Source organism: Vicugna pacos, chromosome 7 (genome assembly GCF_048564905.1).
Source record: "Vicugna pacos chromosome 7, VicPac4, whole genome shotgun sequence".
In the NCBI taxonomy this organism is placed as follows: Eukaryota; Metazoa; Chordata; class Mammalia; order Artiodactyla; family Camelidae; genus Vicugna; species Vicugna pacos.
Window position 1 is genome coordinate 45,035,819 of NC_132993.1, and position 27,199 is coordinate 45,063,017.

At 41.4% G+C, this 27,199-nt stretch overlaps 1 protein-coding gene and 1 non-coding gene across 7 annotated transcripts in view; one reads left to right on the plus strand and one right to left on the minus strand.

Annotated features, from left to right (window-relative positions):
* Window positions 1-27,199, plus strand: part of OSBPL3 (oxysterol binding protein like 3) — a 161,664-nt gene that overhangs the window by 48,615 nt on the left and 85,850 nt on the right. For 4 of the 6 annotated variants that reach the window (XM_031674218.2, XM_072964814.1, XM_072964813.1 and 1 more), the window contains exon 2: window positions 14,608-14,659. The exons of 1 other annotated variant lie outside the window; for it this stretch is intronic. The gene's annotated coding sequence lies outside the window, so the exon portion shown is untranslated. Of the gene's footprint in view, window positions 1-14,607; window positions 14,660-20,372; window positions 20,680-20,921; window positions 21,080-27,199 lie in introns of all 6 variants that reach the window. One more of the 6 variants, XM_072964812.1, reaches the window with a different exon arrangement.
* Window positions 10,431-10,509, minus strand: TRNAV-CAC (transfer RNA valine (anticodon CAC)). The gene has a single exon. It is a non-coding gene; the product is annotated as a tRNA-Val (tRNA).

Consider the following 27,199-nt stretch of genomic DNA (forward strand, 5'->3'; position numbering starts at 1 on the left):
CTGGACACAGGCTTCTTAAAACCATAATCTACTTTATGCTACTGCTCAGTGTTTGGGGGTAAAGCTGCATATGTTTTTGATAAAGCACATGTTAAGTGAGGATTGTTTTCCATTTGGGCCTGGCAGCTACCTTGTACTCTAATAGTCAGTGAGGGTGTTTTTTCTTGTTGCTGATTTTTGACAACAGTTTTCATTTCACTTGTATTCTATTACTGACAATTTTGTCTTTGATCCAAGGATCTCGGTTATTTGTCATTAAAGCTTCTAAATCAGACACATGAGAGGAATACAATGAAAAGATTACTGCTTCTCGTGTCCAGCAAAGAAGATTTATACACTTGTCAATAAGATTGGTGCTAAGAATGCTGTGTTTAGTTGTGCAATATTTGAATAAAAATTTATTGAGGTAATTGGTGTTTTTCAAGTGAGGCTGGCATTGAGATGGTGGAATTTAACTTTTGGCACGTAAAAAGTTGCCTTCACATGACCTTATTTTCTATCACTTCCAAACTCTTATTTTTGATTCCAACTGAGAAAAATTGACTTTCTCTCGGATTCTCATTTTAGATCAATTACACATACAGTCTGCCTTTTCCCATCAGCTCCATCACATTCTGTCCCTTCCTTCTTTTAAACTTTGATTTTCTCATTTTATCAATCGAGCTATTTATAGACTAAACCAATGTAACGCCAGCTAACCTTAGAATATATTGTTTTACCCCTTTTATTTATGCCATTTATCTCTCATATATATCTTTGTATAGGTGTGTTTATCTGAAATTCCAAATTTGATAGCAAAAGCAGATAGTTACTAACTTTATGAATTACCCGTCCGTTTCTTTTCTCATAACTAGTATGTAAACATTGACTTCGGAAAAGAACTGGGAGCATATACAAATACTTGCCTCAACTGGAATTTAAAATAAATGAATTACGGAAAGCAAATTTTCTTTCTTTTTCATAACATCGTTCACATTTGGCTTAACTACTAGTTTCCTTTGGGAACAGAGTATGATCAGAAATGTCATTAATGACCTAAGTTTTCTATATCGTGGGGTAAATCTAATTTGGATTTTAGACTGGCCTATGCTTGTCAGGATCTTTATAGTTTTCTGGGTGTTTCTCCTTTACATATTCTGCTTCTTTTAAACTATTCATAAACCTAAGCTCCTCTTATGCACATGACATTTTTTTCAGTAAAATCTGGAACTACATTAGAGGCCACTGAGAGAGAGAGAACGTTCTGAGGGGCTGTGTTTGCACGGCTGCTTTTTACGTTCGTGGGTGTGTTGGTCTGAACTCTGGGATAATGTTGATAAATTTTCGAGCTGAACTGCCTCCTCTCTGACTCCCTGTCCGGGGGTTTGCAGGCAGTATAATGATCATCCCCTCCTTGAGCACGTGTAATGAATATCCTCTCTAGTCTCCATTTCACCTTGAGCCGTGAAACCCCCCTGTCAGCTAGGCCCAGTTTTGCAGGCAGCTGCCTGCCTGGCCTGTTATTACTCCATGAATCATTGCTGACCTTATTAAACTATTTTGGGCAGCAGCCTTTTTATTCTCCTCCTGTGAACCGTGAAGACTGGAGTTGCTGCAGCCGCGTAGTCCCAGTGTGGAACTGAGTGTTGTGAGGGAGCGAAGGGTCGCTGGTTTGTCACACAGCTTTCTGCTTTACAGAACAGGATGGTGTCTGCCCACGGAGGCCACTTGGTGCCTTGAAATTTTTCTTTTGTTTTAAAAGTGATCCCAGAAAGTGTATTCTTGAATGTCTAGCATTTAAAATGCTTGACTCTAAGGCAGTTTGAGCTCCCCTGTCTTTTTCTTTCATTTTCTGTAGCATGTCCACATTCCTGGTTTGGGTGGGTGGTCTCCTCTTGCTCTGTGGTCTAACCTAGCTCAGATCCGTAGGCCCACAGTGCGAACCTCGGCCAGGAAGGGAGGGCAGCACAGCGCGGGGGAGGAGGAGGCCTCCGGGCAGGTAAGCCTGAATTTGAATCTCGTTGATGGCGGGCACATAACCGGCCCTCTTTAAGGTTAACATGGGGAGAGTGTGTCCAACCTCACAGGCTGGTATAAGGATGAAGATGAGACAGGTAAGAAATAGTTCATGGGGAAACTGACCACTGGTTAGAACTAGTCAATGAAGAAAGTCCTCTGGCTTGTGTTAAGGAGACGTGATTCATGTCGTCTAAATGTTTCATTTTAAACCAAAGTGGTTGTGCTTGCCTGATATCACATAGCTGTAGATGGAAGAGCAAGGGTAGAACTCAGATTTTCTAACTCCTAGTCCCATGTTTTGCCATTATACCACATAACTTCCCCCACATTAGGGGTTCAGGGCCGCATTTGAGCTATTCTCAGCCTTGTTGATGGATGGATTTGATGTTCATCAGAAAATACTTTTTTCATATGGGGCCATTTCATAGTTCTCTTCATTTCCTTACCCCTTTAAAAAAAAATAGGCAGCTAGTGTATTCGTTTCCTATTGCTGCTGAAACATACTGAGTTGTTTTAAGCCCCAAGTTTAGTGGCTTAACATAATACACACTTCTTCCCTTACAGTTCTGGAAGTCACAAGTCTAAAATCAGGGTATTAGAGGGCTCTGTTCTTTCTGGAGGTTCTTGTGGAAAATCTGTGTCTTTGCTTTCTCCCAGTTTTAGAGGCCACCTGCGTCCCTTGGCTCAAGATCCTACATCACATCTTTTTCATCATCACATCTCACTGCCTTGCACTCTACTAACTCTGATCTCCGGCTTCTCTCTTATAAGGACCCTGTGGTTCCACTGGCTCCACATGGCTAATCCTGACTAATCCATCTCCAGGGCTTTAACTTAATAATATCTCTGCAAAATCCTTTTTGCCATGTAAGGTAACACTCACTGGTTCCAGGGATTTGGATGTGGATACATTTGGGGGCCGTTGTTCTACCCACCACAGACCGACTCCTGCCTTACAACCCAGAATTCCCACATTGTCTTTTCACCTCTAGTTCTGAGTGTTTCCAAATTAAATCACATCTGTCAGTCTTCCCACGTACATTTTTGCCGGCCATTTCCTCTCCTCCCTCTGTGCCCCATAAGAAATTTCTCCTTTTAGACTAGCCCATCTCTAGAAGGGGAGGCACTGACACCACCCACTCGAATGACGGCTCATTCCTCTCGGCTCACCCTGATGCTGAGGAGGCAGTGGTTGAGAAACGGATTTCTGGGACAGCCCTGCGTCTCACTCTGTACCTCTGAGTGTGTGGATGCTAAATGATTCTTGGAATTTACAAAAATCATCTACATTTTCCACCATGTATATGTTTGGGGTTTGGATTAGGAAAAGTTTGCCTTCCTCTTTTTGGGTATTGGTCACATTTGAATTATTATTAGCAGAAATCTCATTGGTGGGTTGATTGAATCAGGGGTACTTCTTCTAAACCTAGGATCCCTAAATCCTGAAGGCTCCATGGAAGGCCTCATGGAGCTAGTCCTCTTGTGGCTGTGCAAAGCCACGTGATTGTTTCTCTGGGAAGACTGGACCATACCTCTCATTAGATTTTAAAGAGGTTAATGACCCGGGAAACATTAATGACCAACTGAATTGATGGCAGGTGGATTCTTTTCCATTTCCCCAGTAGGTATAAGGCCCTTTGGAATACACTGCATATAATTTTCATACGTAATGTGATCTTTCTCAACTGCGACTCAACTTTCCCCATTCATATTGAAATAGACCTCCCACTGAAGCCCATGTCTTTTCTGCTGTCAGCCCTAAAAGGTTTATTCTATTTCTGCTGGCGTATTCTGAGATATCTTTAGAACAAGATATGGGAAACTTTTGTTAAGTATAATCTGTATCTTGGATAGGCAATATATAATTTGTTTGTTTAGACAGGAGTTGAAGATAAAAAGTGTCATTCCCCCACCCTCCATCTCTCTCTAAACACCAGATGTTTTATTTGCATTTTTTCAGTACTTATTTTTTTGGAACTGGAACCTAATTTCCTTTAATGTCTTGCTGTGCTTTTCCCCCTCACCTTTGCTCGCCATTGACCCTTGCTTCCGACGCCTTAAGTTTCCTCATAAAGATTATATGGTAGTAAACTGACTAATACTCAAAAAAAAAAAAGTTAAAAAAAAAAAGCATGTATGGTATTTCCCGGCCTCTATCATTAACTTTGCCTTCACCTTTACTTTACCCTTCCCTTGCCCAGTGGGAACCCAAAGGATGAAGACTTGCTTGAAATGTGCTTAGTTTTGGCACATTGCTAGGTCTGTGAGGCTTAACAATAGTAAAGAAATATTGTCTATGCAAAAGGCAAAATAGCAAATGAAACCCAACGATTTGCAGATTGAGTCACTCCATACAATTTAAAGCTTAGTGAACAAAACATAAATGACCAAAGGTGATTATTTATGCTTTTTGAATCAGAAAGGTTTTTAAAAAGAGGTTGAGTTTGGAATTAAGCTCAGATGACTGTGAAAGGAATTCACTAAGTTTCACTGATTTGGCAAAGCAGCTTTGAAGCACCAGGCAAGAGTCTTTTGAATGGAATCTCCTTTCTTGAGTTCTTCTTCCTTTTCTTTCTTTTCCTTTTCCTTTTCCTTTTAAATGTGTGGTGTTTTGGAGAGAATTATTCCTTTGGCATTAAATAGGATATATACAAAATTTCTTTGAAAACTGGGATGTTATGCAAAAGTAATAGTTGACTGTTATGAAAGGAATATGTTGCTTTTGATCAAACTCATCTATGTTCATTTTTTTAGAACAAGTCTCATTTGGCCTGACTTAACCATTTTATAGATAGGAAAAAATTGAGGTCAGGGTAGATGGTATAGCATTATGTCACTACTTAGTGACAAAGTTGGTAATAAAATTCAAGACTCCTTAAACAAACCTAGTGATCTTTCATTATATCACATTGCCTGTGTTCTACAGAAAGAGGAAAAGGTTGAAAGTTGAAGGACACAGATTTCATACCTTGTAAGTGAAACCACAGTGAGGTATATACTTACACAGCCACCAGCATGGCTAAAACTTACTGTGTGCTGCCTTGGCTCTGAAATAGCTGAGGCCATCAGGCTTGGCTGATGGGATGGCTGGTGGGAGTATAAAAAGGCACAGCCACTTTGGAGAGCAATTAGGCAGTACCTGACACTAAGCAGGCTTACCCTATGACTAACAGTTCTGTTCCTGTGCCTTTACCCAAGAAAGGCCTATAGACAAATGTTCATAGCAGCTTTATTCTAACAAGTAAAAGCTGGAAGCAGCTCATGTGTTCAACTGGTACAGAGAGAAATTGTGGTGTATTTATTTGTTCCGTGGAATACTATGCAGCAATGAAAAGGTGGGGGCCACTGATACAAGCAACACAGTGACGGGAACTCAGGAACAGTATATTGAGAGAAAGAATCAGACACAGAAAGAGCTCATTCTGCATTATTTCATAGAACAGACAAAACTAATCATAGTGATAGAAATCAGAGAGGTGGGTCTGGGAGTTGACTACATAAGGACATAAGGGAGCTTTCTGGGTGAGGGAAATGTTCTGTATGTTGCTTGAAGTGGTGGTTGTGTAGGGATACACATTTGTCCAAACTCACCCTAATGTACACTTAAAAGGGGGCATTTTATTGTATATAAATTATACTTCAATAAAGTGAGTTTTTAAAAATAAGAGACAGGAAAATGAGAAGTTAAGGTGCTGAGCAGCAAAGCCCAGATGGTATAAAGCATAAAATATTTTTACCATGCCATTGAATTTTCTTTGGTTGCATTTTCTGTCTCAGAATTGTGGTCCTTCTGTTACTGTCCCTTTGCCACTTGTCTGAGATCACAAGTAACTACAAGCAAGCATACCACTGTGGAAAAAACTGAACCACCCGCCCATGCACATTTCCATAAGCAAGTTTCTTCTGTGCTTGAGAATATTTTGCCAACTTAAGCAGTAATCACAGGAATCATTTAGAGCTTCAGATATTAATTCTTCTTTAGTTAACCAAAATTTTACCAGCATAACTACGTATGCAAACAAAATAATACCCGGAGAAATGCCAAGTGTTTTTTTGTTCTTTCGGAGGAAGTTTAGAGAATTTGTAGCCTGAGTAGGTTGAATCTATAGCCCATATTCTCTGCTAAAAAAATAATCTAAGAATAAAAACGCTGGCATCACAGTTGGTATTCTGAGTCATATTTTAAATCCTGTAAGCCTGTAGCTAGCAAAATGCTATTCAGAAAAACTCTAAACTGCATATACAGTATATTTTTGTCTTGCCAACTCCCCTGCCAGCTTCTTTCAGAGATTTCTTTCAGCAATGTCTGAGACTAGAATTGAAGTCATATGAGTCCCCTTGGGATAAGCTGTAGACAAAAACAGCATTGCTTCTTTTTTTAAATTGATGTATAGTCAGTTACAATGTGTCAATTTCTGGTGTACAGCATAATGTTCCAGTCATGCATATATTTACATACCTTCATTTTCATTAAAGGTTATTACAAGATATTGAATATAGTTCCCTGTGCTATACAGAAGGAATTTGTTTTTTATCTACTTTTATATATAGTGGTTAACATTTGCAAATCTCAAACTCCTGCTTCTGAGGCAGAGATTCCCATGAGCTTTCTCTTTAGTTTGCTCAAGGATTAAGTAACACTTAGAACCCAAGGCACACTGTGGACAATCTAATTGGCTTAAAATGAGTGTTTATATTCATTTAAGTTTTCTTTTGCTCAAGTAAAATAAACTAATGCCACCAGTATTCTTTCTTATGGTTTTGGCTACATTGCTTTCACATTTATTAGGTCATTCACCAGAAATGTATTGAGTGCCTATTGTATGACAAGTATTCTGCAAAGCTGGAGGGTATAAAGATGAAAAAGAACAGTGTCTGCCCTTCAGGAGTTTGCAATTCAGTAAGGAGACAGACATGCAAACAATTTCATTTATAATTAATCCAATTGCTAGAATAAAGTATGTCTAAGGGCAGCCTGGTGTGTGCCAGCCTGGGAATGTTAAGTCCATTTGATCTAATGTGTCATTTAAAGCCAGTGTTTCCTTACTGATTTTCTGTCTAGATGATTTATCCATTCATGTAGTAGGGTGTTAAAGTCTCCTACTGTTATTGTATTACTGTCTATTTTTCCTTTTAGGTCTATTAATATTTGTTTTATATATTTAGGTGCCCCTATGCTGGGTGCATAAACATTTACAAATATTTTGTTGGATCAATTCTTCTGCTGGATTTTCATCATTTTTTAATGATTTTCTTTGTCTCATTACAGACTTTGTGTTAAAGTCTGTTTTGTCTGATAAGTACAGCTATCCCAGGTTTCTTCTGATTTCTGTTCGCATGGAAAATTTTTTTCCATCCCTTCACTTTAAATCTCTGTGTTCTTGCATCTGAAGTGAGTGTCTTACAGGCAGAGTAATGATGAGTCTTGTTTTTTTATTCATTATGCCACTCTATGTCTTTTGATTGGAGAATTTATTCCATTTACATTTAAAATAATTATTGATACATATGTACTTATTGCAGTTTTGTTCATTGCTTTCTGACTGTTCTGTAATTCCTTTGTTCCTTTTTTCTTCTCTTGTTCTCTTCCTTTGTGATTTGATGATTTTCTGTAGTGGTATGCTGAGATTCCTTTCTTGTGTGTCTGGGAATGTTAGGGAGGAATGGATAGAAAGTGTCATTGGATCTGCAACGTAGAGGGTGCCTGCTCTGCCATGCGTACAGTGGGGGTGGTGGTGACTGCTGCAAAGGCTTTGAGACAGTTTGTGGGGAGCTGCAGGTGGATTGGTGTTGCTGGAAGGGGAGATGTGAGGTGGATAGTCATGAGAATCAAGACTTGTGTGTAGTACAGTAGACTTGAGACTTCCTCTTATAAGTCAGTATTTCTCAATCCCCGCATTTTAATCATCTGGAAGGCTTTTTTTGGGAAAAGTTCATACCTAGATCCCAGTACTGTTGTATCAGCATCTTCAGGAAGAGGGCCTGAGTGTGTGTTTTTCTTTAAAATGTCCATGGATGATTCTGATTTGCAGCCAGATTATCTATTATTTGTAGGTAATGAGTATCCACTGAAAAAATTAGAACAGGGGCATGACATGACCTAACTTGTTCAAAACACAAACTGGAGAGCTTTTTATGAATTAGTATCCATCTTTTAAACACTGCTTCTGTAGCTGCAAATAGGTTGCTGTCATTTTCCTCAATTCAGAACGCCTGGGGGGTTATTTTTCTAGACATAAAGAAATAATAGATTCTACTGTATATATGTATTTACTTGCAATATAATGTGTATGTGCAATCGACCTGTAATAATTCTACCTAATAAAACTGAAAAAGGAGAAAAAAGAATACTGGACCTTCTGATAAATGATCATAATATGCGTCTCCATTTATTTGGTCTTGTTAAACTTCTCTCTGCAATGATTTTTAGTTTCCAGTGTACATAATTTTTTAATCTTATTTTTTTCAGATTTACCATTAACATTTTATATATTTGATGGTATTGTAAATTATATTGAAAAATCTAATTTCTAATTATTTTTGAAAAAATTTGAAATACAATTAATTTTTACATATTGATACTGTATCATATTCTTGATAAACTCTCTTGTTAATTTTAGTAGCTTTATTTTATATATCATTAAATTTTCTACACAATTTTACCTGCTACAAATAAAGACAATTTTACTTCTTCTCTTCTAAAAAAAAAAAAGAAGAAATAATTCTAGTTACTGCTGCATACCACGCCATGCTTTAGGAACCCACCTAATAATTGTGTCTGTCTCTTCATCACACCAGTGTAAAACTGAGGGCCGATAAGATTTCACTCTAGAGCTATTTAAGGAGCCTTTTAATGAAACAGAATAAGCTTTTTATCTTTCTAACTCTAGGTGTGCCATCCTGTCTTAAAAGTGATCCATGGAAACCAAGGCAATTATTCTGCTCAACATTTCCATGTCACAAATGTGGGTATAATGGCTGTGAAGTTGGACTTGTCCAACCAGCCGGCTCTCTGAACTCTAACCACATCGAAGTGTAAAGGAAGAAGCCTCGGGTCTCAGAGTATTTGGGCTGGAATTGCGCTGTTTATTGTATTCTTGAAAAGGCGCCTGCTGCACATTACCGTAGGTGGGCATCCCTCCCATGCTCCGAGGCCCAGACGGCTCATAACAAAGCCAGGGACGTCTACCGGCCTCATTGCCCTCCGTCTGCACGTGCTTCTGGGATCTGTGCTGAGAGGGGGAACTGAGGGGAGCTGGTTCTTGGTGCTGTAAGTCAGTGAAAGGCCTGCTAGGATAACTTCTGTTTCAGTGGTTGGTTCCTGTGTTCATATACGTGATATTTAAAACACCAAGCTCTGTGTTCATGCCATTTAGTAATCTTTAATAACAGTTTTTGAATGTTGATTTTATGTATAGGTCCACTGTGCCCTTATGTTACAAAGACCAAAAGACATAATAAAAGTGATACATTTATATGACTCCTCCCTTGTCCCCTTTGCATGTACGTATGTATGCACGTTAAAAAGAAGTGGAAAGGGCACTGATAGCAACTGATATATATGTGTATGTGTGTGTGTGTGTATATATATATATACACACACCTGATTTGTATTACCCCTAAAGAAGGAAAACAACCAACCAGCCTGAGACAGGACAAATCTGATTTTCAGGCAGAACCCTGAGCTGCCGTAGATCTAAATACCCCGGGAAAAAGGGCATCTCGTTGGACATGGAAGAGCCTTCTGACCACCATCAGGTTGGTGAGCCGCTCAGCTAGGCCATGGGGTAGCTTATTAAGCTTGAGATCACTGACATCATCTTAACGTTTATGGCTGCCTTAGAAAGTAGTAAGATGCCCAGCCGAGTATCCGCCCCAGTTAAATAAACCCAGCCTGAGACAAGGTGGGTAGGCATCGAGGAAATGTTAGGAAATAAATGTCAGCGGGACAATATTGGCAAAAAACTTAACTGGGTGACCTTGGTTCTTCGAGGTGGTAATTCTGTGTGGGAATCCATAGTGGATACCATAGTAAGAGGGAAATTACAACTTTAGAAAAACAAATATGAACGTGTAAGAGGATAGACTCTTCACTACTTCCCCCCTTCATTTTAAGTTAAATGTATCATCTTGAATATATTCTTATTATAAAAATGTTGAAACTACAAAAAATTAATAAGAAAAGGAGAGGGAAAAGCCCCCTTTGGTTTGCCATCCAGATGTAACCCCTGTTATCTCTGGGTATTTCCCATGATTTTTATTTTCAATATACATTTTACATCATTCTGTGCACTTCTGTATTTAGTATTTTTCTTTAAACATGAACAATTTACATGTCATTTTTTTTTTTAGTTTTTTTTTGATGGGGGGAGGTTATTAGGTTTATTTATTTATTTATTTATTTATTTATTTATTTATTTATTTATACTTTTTGAGGGAGGTGTTGGGGATTGAACCCAGGACCTCATGCATGTGAGGCACACGCTCTACCACTGAGCTATACCCTCCCCCTTTACATGTTATATTCTTTATAAATATCTTTAGAGGCAATGTTATTCATTGTATAAAATAATATATTGTAGTCTTAACTTGCTTAACTTTTCGTCTTCAGTTGAGCATTAAGGTTGTAGCCACTTTTTCCCTATTACACATGTTGAGTCAAAGAGTAAGAATATTTGATAACATTTTGATAGCAGTTGCTAAATATTTAATATTAAAATATGTCCAAATATTTTCACTTAATTATATTGTGATCAGCAATGTGTCAAAATTTGCCAACCCTTCCTCTCATTGGGTATTGATACTAAAAGATTACTTTTCTAAATTCACGTGTGGAAAATGGTATCTGGAACTGGATCAGGTAATGGAGGATTTATTGGACTGACACAAGGGTAGCTCACAGAGCCCCAGGGCAGGACACTGAGAACCGGCACTTAGCAGGGCCCCCATCATGGCAGAAATCCGTCAAGTCCTCCCTTCACCCCAGCAGGCCGCCCCTTCCCCGCCTCGGCCTTGCCGTCTGATTTTTCTCTGTTTGCATGTCTCTTACTTTGCCTCTGGCTCTGTCTCATTGCACATGTGTGTGTTGTCTGTCTGTCTTTCTGTGCCTCACTCTGCCTTTGTCTCTCCTATCTCTGTGTGCCTGTCTCTGTCTGTCAGTCCCTCTGTCTGCACACCCTGCAATCTCATTCTCCCATCTCTGCTTTCCCTGCTCATCGTGAAAAACAGCTCCCCGCGGCAGCCCCACTTCTCAGTCTACTAAGTTCAGTGGCCGTCAGGGTCCACCTTGGTCCCTGTGTCTACCTGCGAATTCCGGACACAGAGAGTCTGACTGGCTCAGCCTAGCCAGGGCAGTGGCTGCCCCTGGTTTGGGTCACCCTGGTGGTCAGGGAGAGGCGGGGCACAGGGAGAGACTGGTTCTCAGAGAGAAGGGCACTGAGGAGAGCAGCCCCTCTTGTAGGTGCCTGTAGTAAGACTACGTGAGCCCAGACCCCCCAGGCATGGTGAGCTGCCCAAAGATAATTCAGCAAGTGTGCCCTCTGTTCTTACGTGGACCAACTGAAGAAGGAAGTGAGATGAGTGAAGACCCTTGCTTGAGAGATAATCTGTCACAACTGACGGACACTATCTTCCAGGAATATATTTGCTGTCCCCAAAGTAAAGAACTGGCTTACTTGGTCCCATCTCTGATCTGTGTGTGTAGGGAGGGGAGCTGTCCTGCAGAGTCTCTCTGATGGTCATACTTACCCTTTTTCTTTTTCTTTTTCTTTTTCTTTTTCTTTTTCTTTTTCTTTTTCTTTTTCTTTTTCTTTCCTTCTTGTCCTAAAACTGTCACTCAGCCCTGCCTCCCTCTCCCCTCATTTTGTATGGACCCTTAGGTGCTAAGCCAACTTGGAGTTCAGAATTAACCCTGCCACCTTCTCTGAGGAGCATGGTCATCGCTTCACCCAGGAAGCACTGGGTCAGCGAGAGTGTAGCTGACTGGGGGGTGGGGGTTGGACGGAGAGCCTTGACCTGAAATTCTGAGGCAGGGCGGGGATTAGGCACCAATAGCAGGGTTGACAGCATGGCTGTCAGGTGGTCAGAACCAGGTGGTCCTGCTGCAATTAGGTCAGCCTGAGGACTGGGGGCCGAGCCGGCAGCTCCAGGAAGTCTGAGGAGAGCCCAAGATGGGGCAAGGAAATGGTGGGAGAAGGGCTAGGGAGGGCGTCCAGGGTTTTTATACATGTCCCACCTCTCGTTTGGGGTTTATTGCAATGATGAATCCTATGATGCATTCATCTTTGTTTAATGAGTGACACATATTTGTGAAACCACATTCTAAAGTCACCAAGGTATCCACTGAAAACTTAATTTCCCTCCCACCCTGGTCACTCAGTCATGCAATTTTCTGGGTGGGAATTGTTCTGTGGTTGAGGAAATGGAGGCACAAAGAGGCAAATTGCTCAAGGGCACGCTCACAGTATGTGAAAGCTACTCTGAGGTATTTTAAAAATAAATTACACACACAGTAGTAATGATGTTAAAGGTACAGAAATCTCACGCGTGTCTTTGAGGTGCCGCGGTGTCCAGCCTCTGTGCTGGCTGTAGGACTCAAGGGTGATGAGAAACAGAATTCCTACTGACCGCAAGAGACATTTGAGAATTTGCTGAAAGTCATTACTTTTCATGTATTCTCTCTACGAAATATATATTTTTAAAATTCAGTAATTTGACTTCCTAAATGCATGTTGTACTTTAACAAAAAGATTTTTTTTTTGATTCCATGATGTGAACCCCTGTTTTCTTCTGTTTGCAGATAAGCAGACGTTTAGTGGAATTAGAAGTTTGGGAGGGCAGCAAAAAGCTGTAGGGGTCTTGTACGTCTGAATGGGAGTAGGATGGGATTCCCAGCGCGGCCCACGGTCTGTTTGTTCACCAGTGTAGGAAATCTGGGGAGTGACAGGGCCAGGGAGTGAGCACCCTGCTTCCCCGTGCTGTGGCCAGGGCGCCGCTACGGGGCTACATTCTGGAGTTGAACCTGGAAGACGTTTTCTCCCGTAGGAAGTGCTGTCAGCTCCCTGCCTCGTGGGCATTGCATGGGTCTCCCTGGTGTTGTGACCCAGGTATGTGACCATAAGCTTACAGGTTTCAGTGAAAAAATGTGCTTTGGGTTTCAAATAGCAGATTTATAACTACTTTTTGGAAACATCACTTCTCAGAAGTTGGACTTGTCTGTGCTTGCTCTGTTTATCTTGCTCTTTTGACTGCAGACAGTGAAATTTGGGCCTTTCATTAGCTTGGGTGGTTCTTTTGACTTGTGACAGGTTGGCTTGTGTAACTATGTGTGTATCTGTTTTAACCCACATAGTGGTATTTCTGAGAACTAGAGATGTAGTAACTTTTTTTTTTTTCTCCAGTCTGGGCCTGAGTCATTGCTAAATGTACAGCAAGCATACAGATCAAAGATTAGCTGTTTTGGAGCTTGAAGGTCAGTTTAACGTCTCATCCAAATTTGCATATGAAGGTTGTTTTAACACATATCTAGATTTGGCTTTTAGTAATTCCATGAGAGTTTTAATTAGACTCCTGATTGCTTGTAAGCAGGCCCGCAGTGATCCAAGCCAGTGCTGCCTACCAGGGTAGAAGGAAGCCTTTGAGATCTTGGAGGACCCCATGTTTCATTTCTGGTTATGAGGGGTCTTCATCTATTTACTAGTTCTAGGATGACTGATGTGGCCGCCGGCTTTGACAAATCTTGACATAATTTGTATTGGTGTTTCCATATGTTGAAGTTGACTTTGACCTTTGACTTTGACGTTTTTTTCTATTTTGTTCTTTCTTTTCCATGAGGTCACTAGAGCACGTGGATTCAGAAGGCTTCATAGGGACCATAGGGACTGACCTAAAGTTGTAGGCTCCCATGTTGATACAAGTTTGCTCATTTGTTTTCAACTGGGTATGCTCTTTTAAAGTAGTCATGGTAGAGTTCTCAAAACTTTCTGTTGGAGTTTATTCATCTTTCAGTACACATATAGTTCTCTTTTGAATCTTAGGACTAGGTCCCAATGTCACATATCTGATTCAGCAAAGGTAGATTCGCCTCCATGCCAGTGGTTTTTGTGGGAGATGATAAATAATCACATATCTGATTCTGTTTGATTCAAAGATTACTTTTAGGAGGGTAGGGTATTTTTTATTGATATGTAATTGACATATCACAGAGTTTACCCTTTTAGAGTATATAAGACAGTGATAAAATTTTTTAGTACAGGTGCAAAATTTTGCAACCATCACAACTATCTAATTCTAGAACATTTCCATCACCCCAGGAAGAAATCCCATACTTTCCCGTTTCCCGTTTCTTACAGGCCCTGGCAAACACGCCTTTCTGTCTCTCTGCAGTTGCTTATTCTGAACATTTCATGTAAATGGAGTCATACAATATGTGGCCATTATTATCTGGCTTCCTTCACTTAGCATAATGTTTTCAAGTTGATCTGCACTGCAAGGTCATCATGGCTCAATATTTCATTCCCTTTTATAGCTGAATACTATTTCATTATACGGTATCTTAGTCAAGGCTGCTATAATTAGATGGCTTAAACAACAAACATTTATCTCTTACAGTTCTGGAGGCTGGGAAGTTCCGAGGACCAGATGCCTGCAGATCTGTCGTCTGGTGAGAGCCCCCTTGCTGGTTTGTGGATGGTTGTCTTGTTGAATCTTCATGTGGCTGAGAGCAGAGAGCCGAAGCAAGCTTTCTTTTTATAAGACCCTAATCCCATTCATGAGGGCTCCACCCTCATGACCTAATTACCTCCCAGTGGCCCTGCCTCCAAATACCATCACACTGGGGATTAGGCTTCAGTATATGAATTTGGGGACTATATAGTCAGTCCATAGCATGTAGATATTCCACTTTTTGTTTATCCATTTATCAGTTGATAGACATGCGGCTTTTTCTACCTTTTAACTATTATGATTTATGCTACTGTGAATATTCTTGTGCAAGTTTTTTGTGGACATACATTTTCAAGTCTCTTGGGTATATGCCTCGGGGTGGAATTGCTGTCTCGTATGGTAACTGTGTTTAACACTTTGAGGAGCTGCCAGGCTGTTTTCCAAAGTATGCATTGCCACCAAAGTGTATGAGCATTCCAATTTCTCAGCCTCCTTGCTAACTCTTGTTACTGTCTGCCTGTTTGTTTGCTGCTGCTGCTGCTTTTTTTTTAATTGTAACCATCCTAGGGGGCATGAAATGATTTTTCTTTAATAGTTTTGATTTGCGTTTCTTCCATGGTTAATGATATTAAGCAGTTTTTCATGTGCTTATTGACCATTTGTGTGCCTTTGGAGAAATGTCTATTTAGGTTCTTTTGCCCACTTAAAAAATTGGGTTATTTTTTTCACTGTTGAGTTGTAAGAATTCTTTCTATATTCTAGAAAATAGGCCCATATCAGCTATATGGTTTGCAAATGTTTTCTCCTATTCTTGGGTTGTCTTTTCATTCTCTTGATGTTATCTTTTGAAGCATAAAAGGTTTTAATTTTGATGAAGTCCAGCTTAGGATTTTTTTCTTTATTGCTTTTGCTTTCGGTGTCATATCTAAGGGACCATGACCTAATCCAAGCTCAGGAAAATGTATCCCTGTATTTTCTTACCAAAGTTTCATAGTCTCATCTCTTATATTTAGGACTTTGGTCCCTTTTGATGTTTGTATATGGCATGAGGTGGGGGTCCGACGTCATCATTCATTTTGCATGTGAACATGTACTTTTCTGAGCACCATTTGTTGAAAAGACTGTCCTTTCTCCATTGAATTGTCTTGGTACCTTTGTCAGAATGAATTGACCGTAAACGTGGGAGTTTAATTTCTGCATTCTTAATTCTATTCCGTTTATCTGTATGGCTGTCTTACTACGAGTACACACTGCCTCCATTCTTGTAGCTTTGTAACACGTTTGGAAGCTGAGCAGTGAGTCCAACACATTTGTGAAGATTATTCTTCGGTGTGTTGTTGATCTTCACTCTTCTGCCTCTCCTGCTTTGAGGCATCTTTTCTCTGCCACCATAAAGTCATATTAGAAATGTAACTTTGAAGTAGCCATGAACCCAGTTTCAGGTTCGCCTCACTCTTCTTGTGTCAAAAGTATGGATTTAGAATCAGGCACATTACAAAAGTTTGACCACTAGCTCCATCTCACTGTTTTAACTGTAAGGTAAAGCTTAGGACCTAAGTCAAAGGAGAGTTCTGAGAATTAAAGAATGTAACATGTGTAAAAGTATCTCGCATGGTGCCTGGGAAATGGCAGATAGAAAATCAGAATCTGTTGCCTTTCCCATGCCCTTCTCTTGGATGCAGAAACTTCCCTTGTACCTTGTAAGAGGGTTATGAATTCTTCCTTAAAGTCAGTCTTCTTCCATTTAGAAATTGATTTCCCCAAAATTGTCATATGGCTTGGTATTACTGAATTTTCTAGTCTCTTTTGTGGTATTGTTTGTAATGTAGTGTTTTAGACTTTGTTCACTATTTTGCCTCCAATGTCTAGAATTGTGCCTGACTGCTAGTAAGTGATCAATAAACATTTGTTGAGTGAATACTAAGTGTTGATCCCATTTCTTGTGCACTTGGGTAACTATAGAGCAGATTGCTTGTAAGTATGTGTTTAGGCAGTCCTGTATCACAGCTAAGTGAGTGTTTAATTTCTGAGCTGTTTCCCACAAGATTTCTTGGAATAGTTTGTCCAGTTAAGCGGAAGTGTCACTCCTGGGAGTGGTATTACTTCCTCCAGGTGATGTTAAACTTCCCATTCAGATGTTTGCTCTTTATGGTAATTTCTGACTGAAATGGGAAGGATTGAGTCTGAATCGTAAACTCTGAAAAGCAAGGAGGAAAGGGAGTGGGGAAGTTGGGTTTGGGGGAAGATAAATGATAATGAGAGACCAGGGAGGGACTTCTAGGGCAGGTTGGGTCAAATGGGGAATGTTCCCAGTCTTGTGATTTTTATGTGATAATCATGGTTTCTCATGATTCTTTAGACCTCTCAAGTCTAGACATGAAACTATAAGGAAAGGGTATCCAAGGGTTATTAATGGTTTTTGTGAGCCTGATTCATAACCAAGAAATGGTGCCTGTGCATGTTAAGCTGTTATCTGCATGACAGATAAACCAGCCTTGAAAGGTAAGAGTTCAGTTCATTTCATAGATTCATAGGATAACTGAGTTTTAAAGCTACACTGGGTTATCAGGCTAAAGGAATGTTGAAGTTTCCCCTCAAAGCATAGATTCCCTGGTCAGAGAGGTTTGGAATGGGTTGAACAAAAGTTAACAGATTTGGCTTATGTTGTTGTTTGCTTGTTTTAATTGCAGGACTGCTCAGAACCTTTAACGTGCCAATATATATTACACTGTGTCTTCGAGAGGGAATTTAGAAGCAGCACTTTCCAAGGTGACTTGTCTGTGGGGACCTATTCTTTCTCCCACAGAGAGCCCTGTGAAACTGGTATTTAGCAGAGCACATTTTGAATAATTATGATCCAAGATAACACCTTTATTTTTCAGACGTGAAATTTGATTTCTTAGTCTTTGTGAGCTGCTGTTTCTAGAAAGGGTCGTGTCTGCTGGTATGTTACACAGAGGCTGTGTCTGCTGTCTTCCTAGCAGAAGTGTCCAAAAAGTGACAGCTTAAGTTAGCAGCTAAAATCAAACTCCTGAAACACTGTGTACATGTATCCATAACATAAAATACCCTGCCTTCCAAGATCTATTTTTTTTTAATGTGTGCTTGTATAGGTTGGTCTGTGTGGTACCTAATAACCCCTGATCTATTGAACCAGTAAACTTTGATTTTTGCAGCTTTTGCTCTTATACACCCTTTTAAAGATAGAGGACAGGAAGAGGCAGGAGGAGGAGAACCCAAACCAAATGAGACCGCTTTTGCTAAAATAAACAAATGTGAACAACTACCTTGTTCTGAGTTATTGGATAAGCAGATAAGCTTGTGATGCCTGGAATGCTTTCTTCGATTTCGATGGTAGAGCAGACTGGATCCAGCTACAAATGTGGTGGATGCAGCTACTCTGTCCTCCTAACCGCTCTTGCGTCTTCCCTCCCTCTATCTTCCTTCTTCCTCCAAATCAGCTAGAAGTCTTTGTTTATGTGATTTCTTTTAAGGGGGGAGAGAGAGAGAGAGGAGGGAGATGGAGAGGGAGAAGGAGGAAGGAAGGAAAGAAAGGAAAGGAAAGAAGGAAGGGAGGAAGGAAGAAAAAAGAAAGAAGGAGTGAGGGCGGGAGATAGATGATAGAAAGAATCTGTCTAGGTATTGGAAGAGGTCTTAGTGGTGTAACTGCCTTCACTTCCAGTAAATCCAGTTTGTGTGTTGGTGTCACCGCTGACGTGTAACAGCAGCACAGATGCGATGTGCAGCGTCAGTAGTTTCCATTCACACATCTAATTAAAAGACCCAAGCACCGCTGTTTTTTCTTATCTACTTTTGCCACATGCTTGGGAGGTCTGCATTACCTTGTCTGATGACTGCAGAGAAGGGTGAAGTTCGTAGGGCGGTTCTATAATGTTTCTCCAGAAAGGACTGGAGAAAGGAGGGTCAGATGGAGAGGACTGGAAACTGTTGGGAAATTGGCTGTTTTCTTAGTGAATTTCTCATTGTCAAATTTCTCATTGTCAAATTAACAGCTTTCCTGCAGGCCAAAAGATAACTCCTGGGCAGCTTTGTGGAGCTGTTTCTAGAACTTAGCAAATTGTGCGGGACCCCTCCGTCCCCACTCCCTGAGAAAAGACACCCGGCTGGCTGAGGATGGAGTTTTGTTGCCTTCTAAAGATAGTAGAAGGCGGTGAATATACTTGCTTATCTACCAAAAAAAAAAAAAAAAGGCACCTGATAATTGTTTGAATTGATAACACTCTTGTTCTGAAATATGATCTTTTGCCTCATGTCATAGACTATTATCTTTAAACTGAGCACCCATTGTAAGGCATTCCTAAATGACACATGAACTTCACACGTCTTTTTGAAACATTCCTAGTGGGTTTTTATTGAAACTATGAGTTGCAGAAGTTAATCTCTGTACTGACACAGTTTGAAGTACCTGGAAGTTTCAGGGCTTTTTAACTAAAAATCCCTGCTGACATCATGTAGAAAACTAATAGCCTGTTTCACTCTTTAATTCACTCTCTCCAGACAATGGAAGGGAGTGGGAAAGAAAATTTCCTGGATGACTTAATGCTCTTAAGTTTTGGCCACCACAGTTAGGATGACTCAGCTATCTGCCAGCCTTTGACTTTTCCAGAGTTGGTATGAGTGAGAACACACTTGAAAGATTTCAGGAGGCAGAAATGTCCCAAATTCTCACTTTGTGCTAAGGGAAAGCAGGGAGAAAAGAAGTGGTTTAGAGTGGTGGTGTCTAAAATTGTGCTGTCTGATGTGGTAGCTGCCAGCCACATGTGGCTTTGTAAATTTAAATTATTTAAGATTGATTAAAATTTCAAATTCAGTTTCCTAGTTGTACTGGCTGCATCTCAAGGGCTCGGTAGCCACATGTGGCCCGAGGCTGCAGTATCAGACTCCAAGTTCTGTTGGCCAGCTCTGGTTTGGATGCTGCACTTTTATTTCATGATCATTCAGGGTTAGTTGAAGCCTTCAGGAGTGCCCTGCTGGTCTGTCCTGTCCCGTCCCATCCAGTCCCGTCTCCACCCCGCCCCTGCCCCCGCTTCCAGTCATTGTTCTGCTCCAGCTCAAATGATGAAGCGTTGCTCTCTGTATTGCCTCTGGTTTCTGGGCACAGGTAGCCTTCAGGCATTCCTGTGTGTGCTGGAGACTAGGTCTTTGCACGGCAGGATCAATGAGGCAGCTCTCTGGCCAAGCTCCAAGAGTTAGTGGGGTTTTGTTTTTGTTTTTGTGGAGGTAGTGGGGATTGAACCCAGGACCTTGTGCAGGCTAAGCATGTGCTCCACCACTGAGCTACACCCTTACTTCCTCAAATTAGCGGTCTTTTCAAAGGATTGACTGGTGCTTGGGATTTTGACTCTTTAACAATAAAACTGCTCTTCTGAAATATTTGAATATATCCACTTAGAACTTTTACCTCAGTTCCCTCTCCAGGGAGCACAGCCCTGGGTCCTGTTCTGCTTGTGCCCCCACTGACTGACCTGATGACCTGAGGAAGACGGATTCTCTGTGGCTCAGTTGCCAGCTGAAATCTCACTGCCAACCACTGCTTGAGCTATTGAAGAAAATGTCCAACGAGAAGCGAGAGATTTTGAGATCTGTGTTGAAAGATGTATTTAAAAGTTTCTTAAGGGGTTTGTCTTTTCATCTTTGTGCCCAGTTTTAGATTTCCAGTGTCTCATTTATGGTCTGTCTGTCCCTTTCAGACACATACCCGTCTTGCTCAGCTAATTGGCTTATACAATCTACTGTGTGCTTCACATAAGTGACTTTCTGAGGAAGGTCTGGGTTTGCTGACCGAGGAGCCCTCATCCAAGTCTGACCTACATGACAGGAGTTGGATGCTCTGGTTGGAGGAGCCTGCTGGCCTGAGGGTTGTGACTGCTGATCGAACTGGGTCTTTTTGACCCCATGTTCTCATGCTTCGCACCTAACTAGCCCGGAGGTTGGCCAAGAGTTCCTGCCTAGTGTTTCAGTCCTCTGAGGCTGTGTAACAAACAACCCTGAAACTTGGTGAGTTAAGACAGTGACATTTACTCAGCTCTCAAGGCTGCAATTTGGAGAGAGCTCATCTTTGCTCCACTCAGTGTCCCCCAGGACAGTGAAAAGGCTGGGAGTGGGAACATTTGAAGGTTCGCAACCCACATGTCTGGGAGTTGACGCCAGCTGACTGCTGGCCAGGTTCTCAGTTCTTTTCAAATGGGTCCCTCCGTGTGTTCTCTCCACATTGCCTTCTTCACATCCTGATGGCTCAGTTGGAGAGCTAGCATCCTGAGAGAGAGAGCATCAAGTGGAAGCTGGACCACCATTTCTAACAAAGTCTTGGAAATTACACAGCATCGCTTCTGGAATGGTCACAGCCCACCCAGGGTCAAAAGAAGGGAACATAGATCCCGCCAATCAATGCAGAAGTGTAAGTGTCACTTTGTAAGATAACTTTGGAATAAGATTTGAGGGCATTATCTCTGAAAAATACATTTTCCACATACAGTAATATGATTCAAAATTGGCATCAGCTCCTGCTAAGCAGTGAATAAGCCTTGAAGTCTGACTTGGGTCTGGAAACTGGGGTGCTTCTCCATTTTCAGGAGGTATGATTGACATGGCTCTGTGCTATGAGGTGAGGGAGTTGCCATTTGCATAGAGATAGGACTTCTTTCATGACAGATGTTATCCAAATACAAAATGGTATGTTGAAACACGCTCAGTATACTAAAACCCCTGGTTTAGCTGATGTCTGCAACAAATGCACAACGTAGGGGAATCCAGAGTCAAGAGCAGCGTCCTGGCTGCTGAAAATATTATTTTTTAAAATTAACCTGATGGAATCCAGCAAGAGTTTTGATACTTTATTTACACCTCACTTTTGACTTAGTTTTTCTTATTTGTATTTTCTGTTACTACTCCTTTGTAACATTCTCATTAGATGCAAACTCCTAAACAATTAAGATCCATCTTTCTACAAAATTTTTTCAGTTTGATAAATGGATGCTTTAGAATACTGTATTTCCTCTTTCTCAGATAAAATTAGTTTTAGTAAAAAAATCTTCTAGGAGTTAGTGGAAGAGGTGGGAACACAGATCATCAATTTGCTTTTTGTTTGTTTTTATTTTTCTATTTATTCATTTTATTGGGGTGGATGTACAATATTATATAAATTTTAGGTGTACAACAGTGATTCACAATTTTTGAAGATTATACTCCATTTATAGCTATTATAAAATATTGTCTGTACTCCCTGTGTTATATAATATATCCTTATAGCTTATTTATTTTATACATAGTAGTTTACACCTCTTGATACCCTACCCCTGTCTTGCCCCTCCCTTTTTCCCTCTCCCCAGTGGTAACCACCAGCTAGTTTGTTCTCTATATCTTTGGTCTGTTTCTTTTTTGTTACATTCACTGGTTTGTTTTATTTTTTAGATTCTGCATATAAGTGAGACCATGTAGTATTTGTCTTTCTGTGTCTGACTTATTTCACTTAGCATAATACCCTCCAGGTCCACGCATGTTGTTGCAAATGGCAAAATTTCATTCTTTTTTACGGCTAAATAGTATTCCTGTGTGTGTGTGTGTGTGTGTGTGTGTGTGTGTGTGTGTGTGTGTGTGTGTGTGTGCGCGCGCGCGCGCACGCGCGCACGCATACAACCTCTTCTTTATCCATTCATCTGTTGATGGACACTTAGTTTGCTTCCATATCTTGGTAACTGTAAATAATGCTGCTGTGAACATTGAGGTACATGTATCTTTTTGAATTAGTGTTTTCATTTTTTTCTGATATATACCCAGGAGTGGAATTGCTGGGTCATATGGTACTTCTATTTTTAGTTTTTTGAGAAACCTCCATTCTGTTTTCCATAGTGGCTACACCAATTTGCATTCCTACCAACTGCACAAGGGTTCCCTTTTCTCCACAACCTCACCAACATTTGTTATTTGTGCTCTTTTTGATGGTAGCTATTCTGACAGGTGTGAGGTGATACCTCATTGTGGTTTTGATTTGCATTTCTCTGATGATTAATAGTGTTGAACACCTTTTCATGTGCCTGTAGGCCATCTGCATGTCTTCTTTGGAAAAATGTCTCTCCAGCTCTTCTGCCCATTTTTTAAACTGGGTTTTTTGTTTGTTTGTTTGTTTTTTTGGTGTTGAACATCAATTTGATAAACAAATAACCTGCCACTTGCCAGGTTCTATGCCAGTTGTAGGGAACTGAAAAACAAAAAAAAGAAGCATTAGACACAGTCTTCAGATTGCTTCTGAGCTACATGTTCTACCGGAGGGAAAAATAACTATTGTATTGTTATCGTTAGTGACAGAGGTGCTTTTACCTTTTTCTTGCCTTTCTAGCTCTAGTCTACCAATAACCACCCCAGTTTCTTAAACCTATTTTCTCTGCTTTTTTGCTCTATTTCTGCGTATAATTTTTTCTAGCTTGTATTGGTTTAAAAGTGTCAGGCTCATTTTCCTGCAGCAGTCATTCCCTTAAGAGTGAGAAAAACTCCCTGTATCCCTTTTTCTCCCCACCTACAGGCACTGAATTAGTAACTCATTGCTTTCTTTTCAGCTTCTTCCAAGGGACTGTTTATTATTGCCCCTGCAATTATGGAAGGATACTCCCCAAACAAATATATATATGTATGTCTGTGTATACAGTATATATGGGAAATTTATTTCACAGAATTTGTTATAAGCTCAGATTCTCTGTCCTGGAGTTACTTTTAGTTTGGTGGACAAACAAGCTTGGAGTGTGTACAACTGATACGTTAACTGCTAGGTATTTCATTTCTTGTTATTTGAGAGTGTTCAGTTCACGCTGAGGGAGCATCATTCATTGTTAGCTTAATGTTTACCCTGCTGAGAAGACTTGAGTAGATTTTTATCAGAGACAGAGAAGTTTTAAAAATTCACATTCACATTTTACAGTGACTCAGTTGATAGTCTTTTTAGATAAGTGATGAAATGCAGTCTGTGGTTGAAAATTGTTAAAACTCTCCCCCGCTTCCACCAGCAGTTGTCAGTTAAGGGAAGAGAGCAGCACCCACTGAGAAAATTCAAACCACAAGATGTTATTTTAAGTTCTTGGGTGGCGTGCTCTCTTCTTACCCTTTAAACTGTTCAGTCACATCCTGCTCTGCATTTTAATTTGGCATAAGTTAGAGGCGGTAGACGTAGGTCTGGCGTTCGATACCAAAATGAAATTAAATGCTAAGAAAAAAGACGGTGGTGCTGTGGAGTACATCTTTCTTTCATTTCTGGATGCAACATTTAGGGCAGTGGCTCCCAACCCTCACATCTCATCACAGTCACCTGGGGAGCTTCCTGGAGCCTCATTCCTGAGCATCTGGATGATGAGCATCTGGATGAATGGGTATGGAGCGAGGCCAGACTGGTATTTTGTAGGAGCTCCCCAGGCGGTCCTGTCATGCAGCCAGGCTTGAGAAATACCTCATTCGATGTCCTCCCTGCCCTCTACATTCCTCTCTACCTAGTCAGGTCTGATCATATCTGCATCTTTCAGGCTCCCCTTAGGCTACCTCATTCAGGCTTTGCTCACAACCTCAGCCCCACTGAAGCCTTCTCTGTAAGTGTCCACAGCACCCACTAGATAGCCCACCCTGAACCGTGTTCTGACTCGTTTCATCTATGCATGTCTTATCGCCTTGATCAGAGCAGCTCCCTCCTTGGGTTAAACTTCTGTCCCTTCATTTCCATGGTTTAGGGTTAGCACAGCTGTGGCCGCTTTGTAAATATTTATTGAGTTGGATTTTCATCGGCGTGGCTGCTCTTGTTTAGCTTCTTGTCTTTCACTCTAGCTTCCTTTGTTAGCCTGCATTTTCGCATCAGCCTTTATTGTTCTTGAGACGTGGAAGGGCAAGTCCGGGTGGCTGAACTGCAGCAGGAGGGGGAAGCTCCGCCCGTGTCTGATGTTACCATTCAGGAGTAGGGAGTGGTGCACGAGCTGTGGACTCATCCCTTTCCAACCAGAACCCTCGGTCCTCCTGCTCTAGAGCTGCTCTTGGGACCACCTGGGTGACAGATGCAACCTGCTACCCATCTCTTCCCTGCACAGCTGCTGTTCACATCTCATCAGACCCACCAAGCTGCAAGGAAGGCTGGAAATGGGTAGCCTCCAACTAGATGACCCTGTGGGTTCTGTCTACAACTTGAGGGTTCTGTCATTAAAGGAAGGAAGATGGGTATTGGTGAGCAACAGGCCAAGGCATGCAGGATAACCTGCCAAAATATCAGATCTGCTAACCATCACCCCTATTCATTGGATTGGACAAAAATACACTCAACTGTCAAAAGAAATCACAAGTGTATCCCTGGTGCTATGAAGTCATGGTAGGGAAGTGAAGTCTCGAGGAGGACGTGTGGTGTTCCTGTCTTGCAAGGGAAGGTGGACCGTGAGTTGGAAGAGGATACAGAAAGCGTACAAATGACTGTCACACAGGTAGTGTGACAAAGGGGTTTGGTTTGTGGGGAAGGCTCTTGGCATCTCTAGGGACAAATGTGTTTGGCAAGAGACTCGCTAACCTGATCAAGAGAGTTCAACTGAAATTTCATGGGAAGGAAAAGCTATTAAAACTTGATTGTCTAGAGAACAGCAGGCATAGTGAAGATAAGACCAGTAGCAGAGGAGGAGAGAACTTAATAATTCATCAAACACCTGGGAAGCAGGGTGGTTATGTCGTAGCTGTTTGCCATCATGCAGCCTATGAGGACTAAGCAAAGTAAACATTAAAAGTCGGGCTTAAGTTTGATTCTCAGATTTGCCTCACCAAGAAGGTTAGGGTGGTTCTCATGACTAAAATATGATTCTAGAAGGGAATACTTTGCTATAAGGAAGCAGACCCATGGGAATCCAGGCCCTACAGGTTAATTTCTAGCGGAGGGAGGGTGGAAGGAGAGAAACCACAGAGCGTTGGCTGTAGTAGGGTCAATACTGTGGGTTGCCAGGTGGGGGTTATCGGTGATTCTTTCTCCCCAGAGACTTTAACTTCAGGACGGATGCCAAATGTGCTGATAAAACCCACGGGCAGTTTTATTCTGCTAACATCTTATAAACTCTCGGCTTGTTTGGCTGATCATTTAATTTTTAAGAAGACTGAGAAAATAACGCAAGGAATGATATCTCTGAATTTCTTTCTGACCCAACAAAAAGCATTTGCCAGTGATACAAAGTGACAGGAACCAGGAGACGAAGTCCCTAAAGAAGCATGTTTTGGGCGTAGCTATGTACGTGAGAAACATTTCAGATAGTTCGGAGGAAGGAAAGAAAGGATCTCTCTCGTGACCAAAGAAAATGGTAAGGAAACTTCAAAAGGAGGGGAAAGCTAAAGTGTTCTGAAGGACACCTTTAATCCCAAGTGACTCCAGTGGAGAGGGAAGGAAGACGGCTTCCGTGGAAATGGATCGGTGTGTTTCACAGAGGACTTTCTCCCTGTTAACTCAGGTTAATGAAGAATGTTCAGTCTGACTCAACAGTCATTGCTGCTAGTCTTTGCAGGTTGCTTTCCCACATAATGTAAAGGGGACTGAAATGCAGTCGCTGACTGTGATGCAGACCTGATGTCTAGTGGTCAGGGTACAGAGTCACCCCCGAATGCAGGAAACTTCTGACATACTTTGAGGGCACAAAAGTGGAGCGGGGGTTTCAAAAGAGAAACAAAACCGGAGGGAGGGTGGTTTCAGAAAAGGTTTCAAGGAGAAAATGACGCTTGGAGGGCGGAGGGAACTCCCCCAGGTGCGGGAGGGAAAGCAGGTTAGAAAGTGCTTCGCAGACGAGGAGGAGCAGGGACCGAGGCCGCGTGGCGTACCTGCAGGGGAGTGTATGATGTAAGGTGCGTGTGTGTGAGTTTGTGGAGATGACGTTTGAGTAATAACAGCTAAAGCAGAATTGAGTGGTGTCTGCCGAGCACCGTGCTGAGCGCTGGACAGGTATTCTTTCAGTCGGTCTTCGCGAAGGCTTAGTACTATTATTTGTTCCTCTTTTCAGATGAGGAAACACCTCAGAAGTTTAGTAACACACAGTAGTAGGCAGAGTCAGAGCCTAGAGCCAGTTAAATTTAACTGTATTGTGACAGGCTTAGGATTTTTAACCTAGTTCCCTGATCAGTGGGCATCTGGAGTAGAAGAGGGACACTAGAATCTTTTTGGAAAGATGAACTGGGCCAGGGAACGCAAGACAGATTGAAGTGATGAGGGAGAAAACCTGGCAACCCCACCCTGCCAACAGTGGGGGTCTAATGGATCAATGGTTGTGGGCGTGGAAGAACGGAAAACACGTTTTGGGGTGAGGAGGTGAGTGTCAGGGCAGAGTCTGCAGGTTTGGGGAATCTGGGAGAGGGTGTTGGGTGGATCAGGAGAGGGACAGGTGTCTTCATCAGAGTCAGGGATGTCAGCACAGGTATCAGCATGAACGAGTGATGAGGTTGCTCTCGAAGTAAGCAGTAGGCTTCCTGTCCCAGGGATCAGTCCAGGAGCCACCCACCGGGCTGTGGACCGGGGAGTGAAGACAGCAGAGTG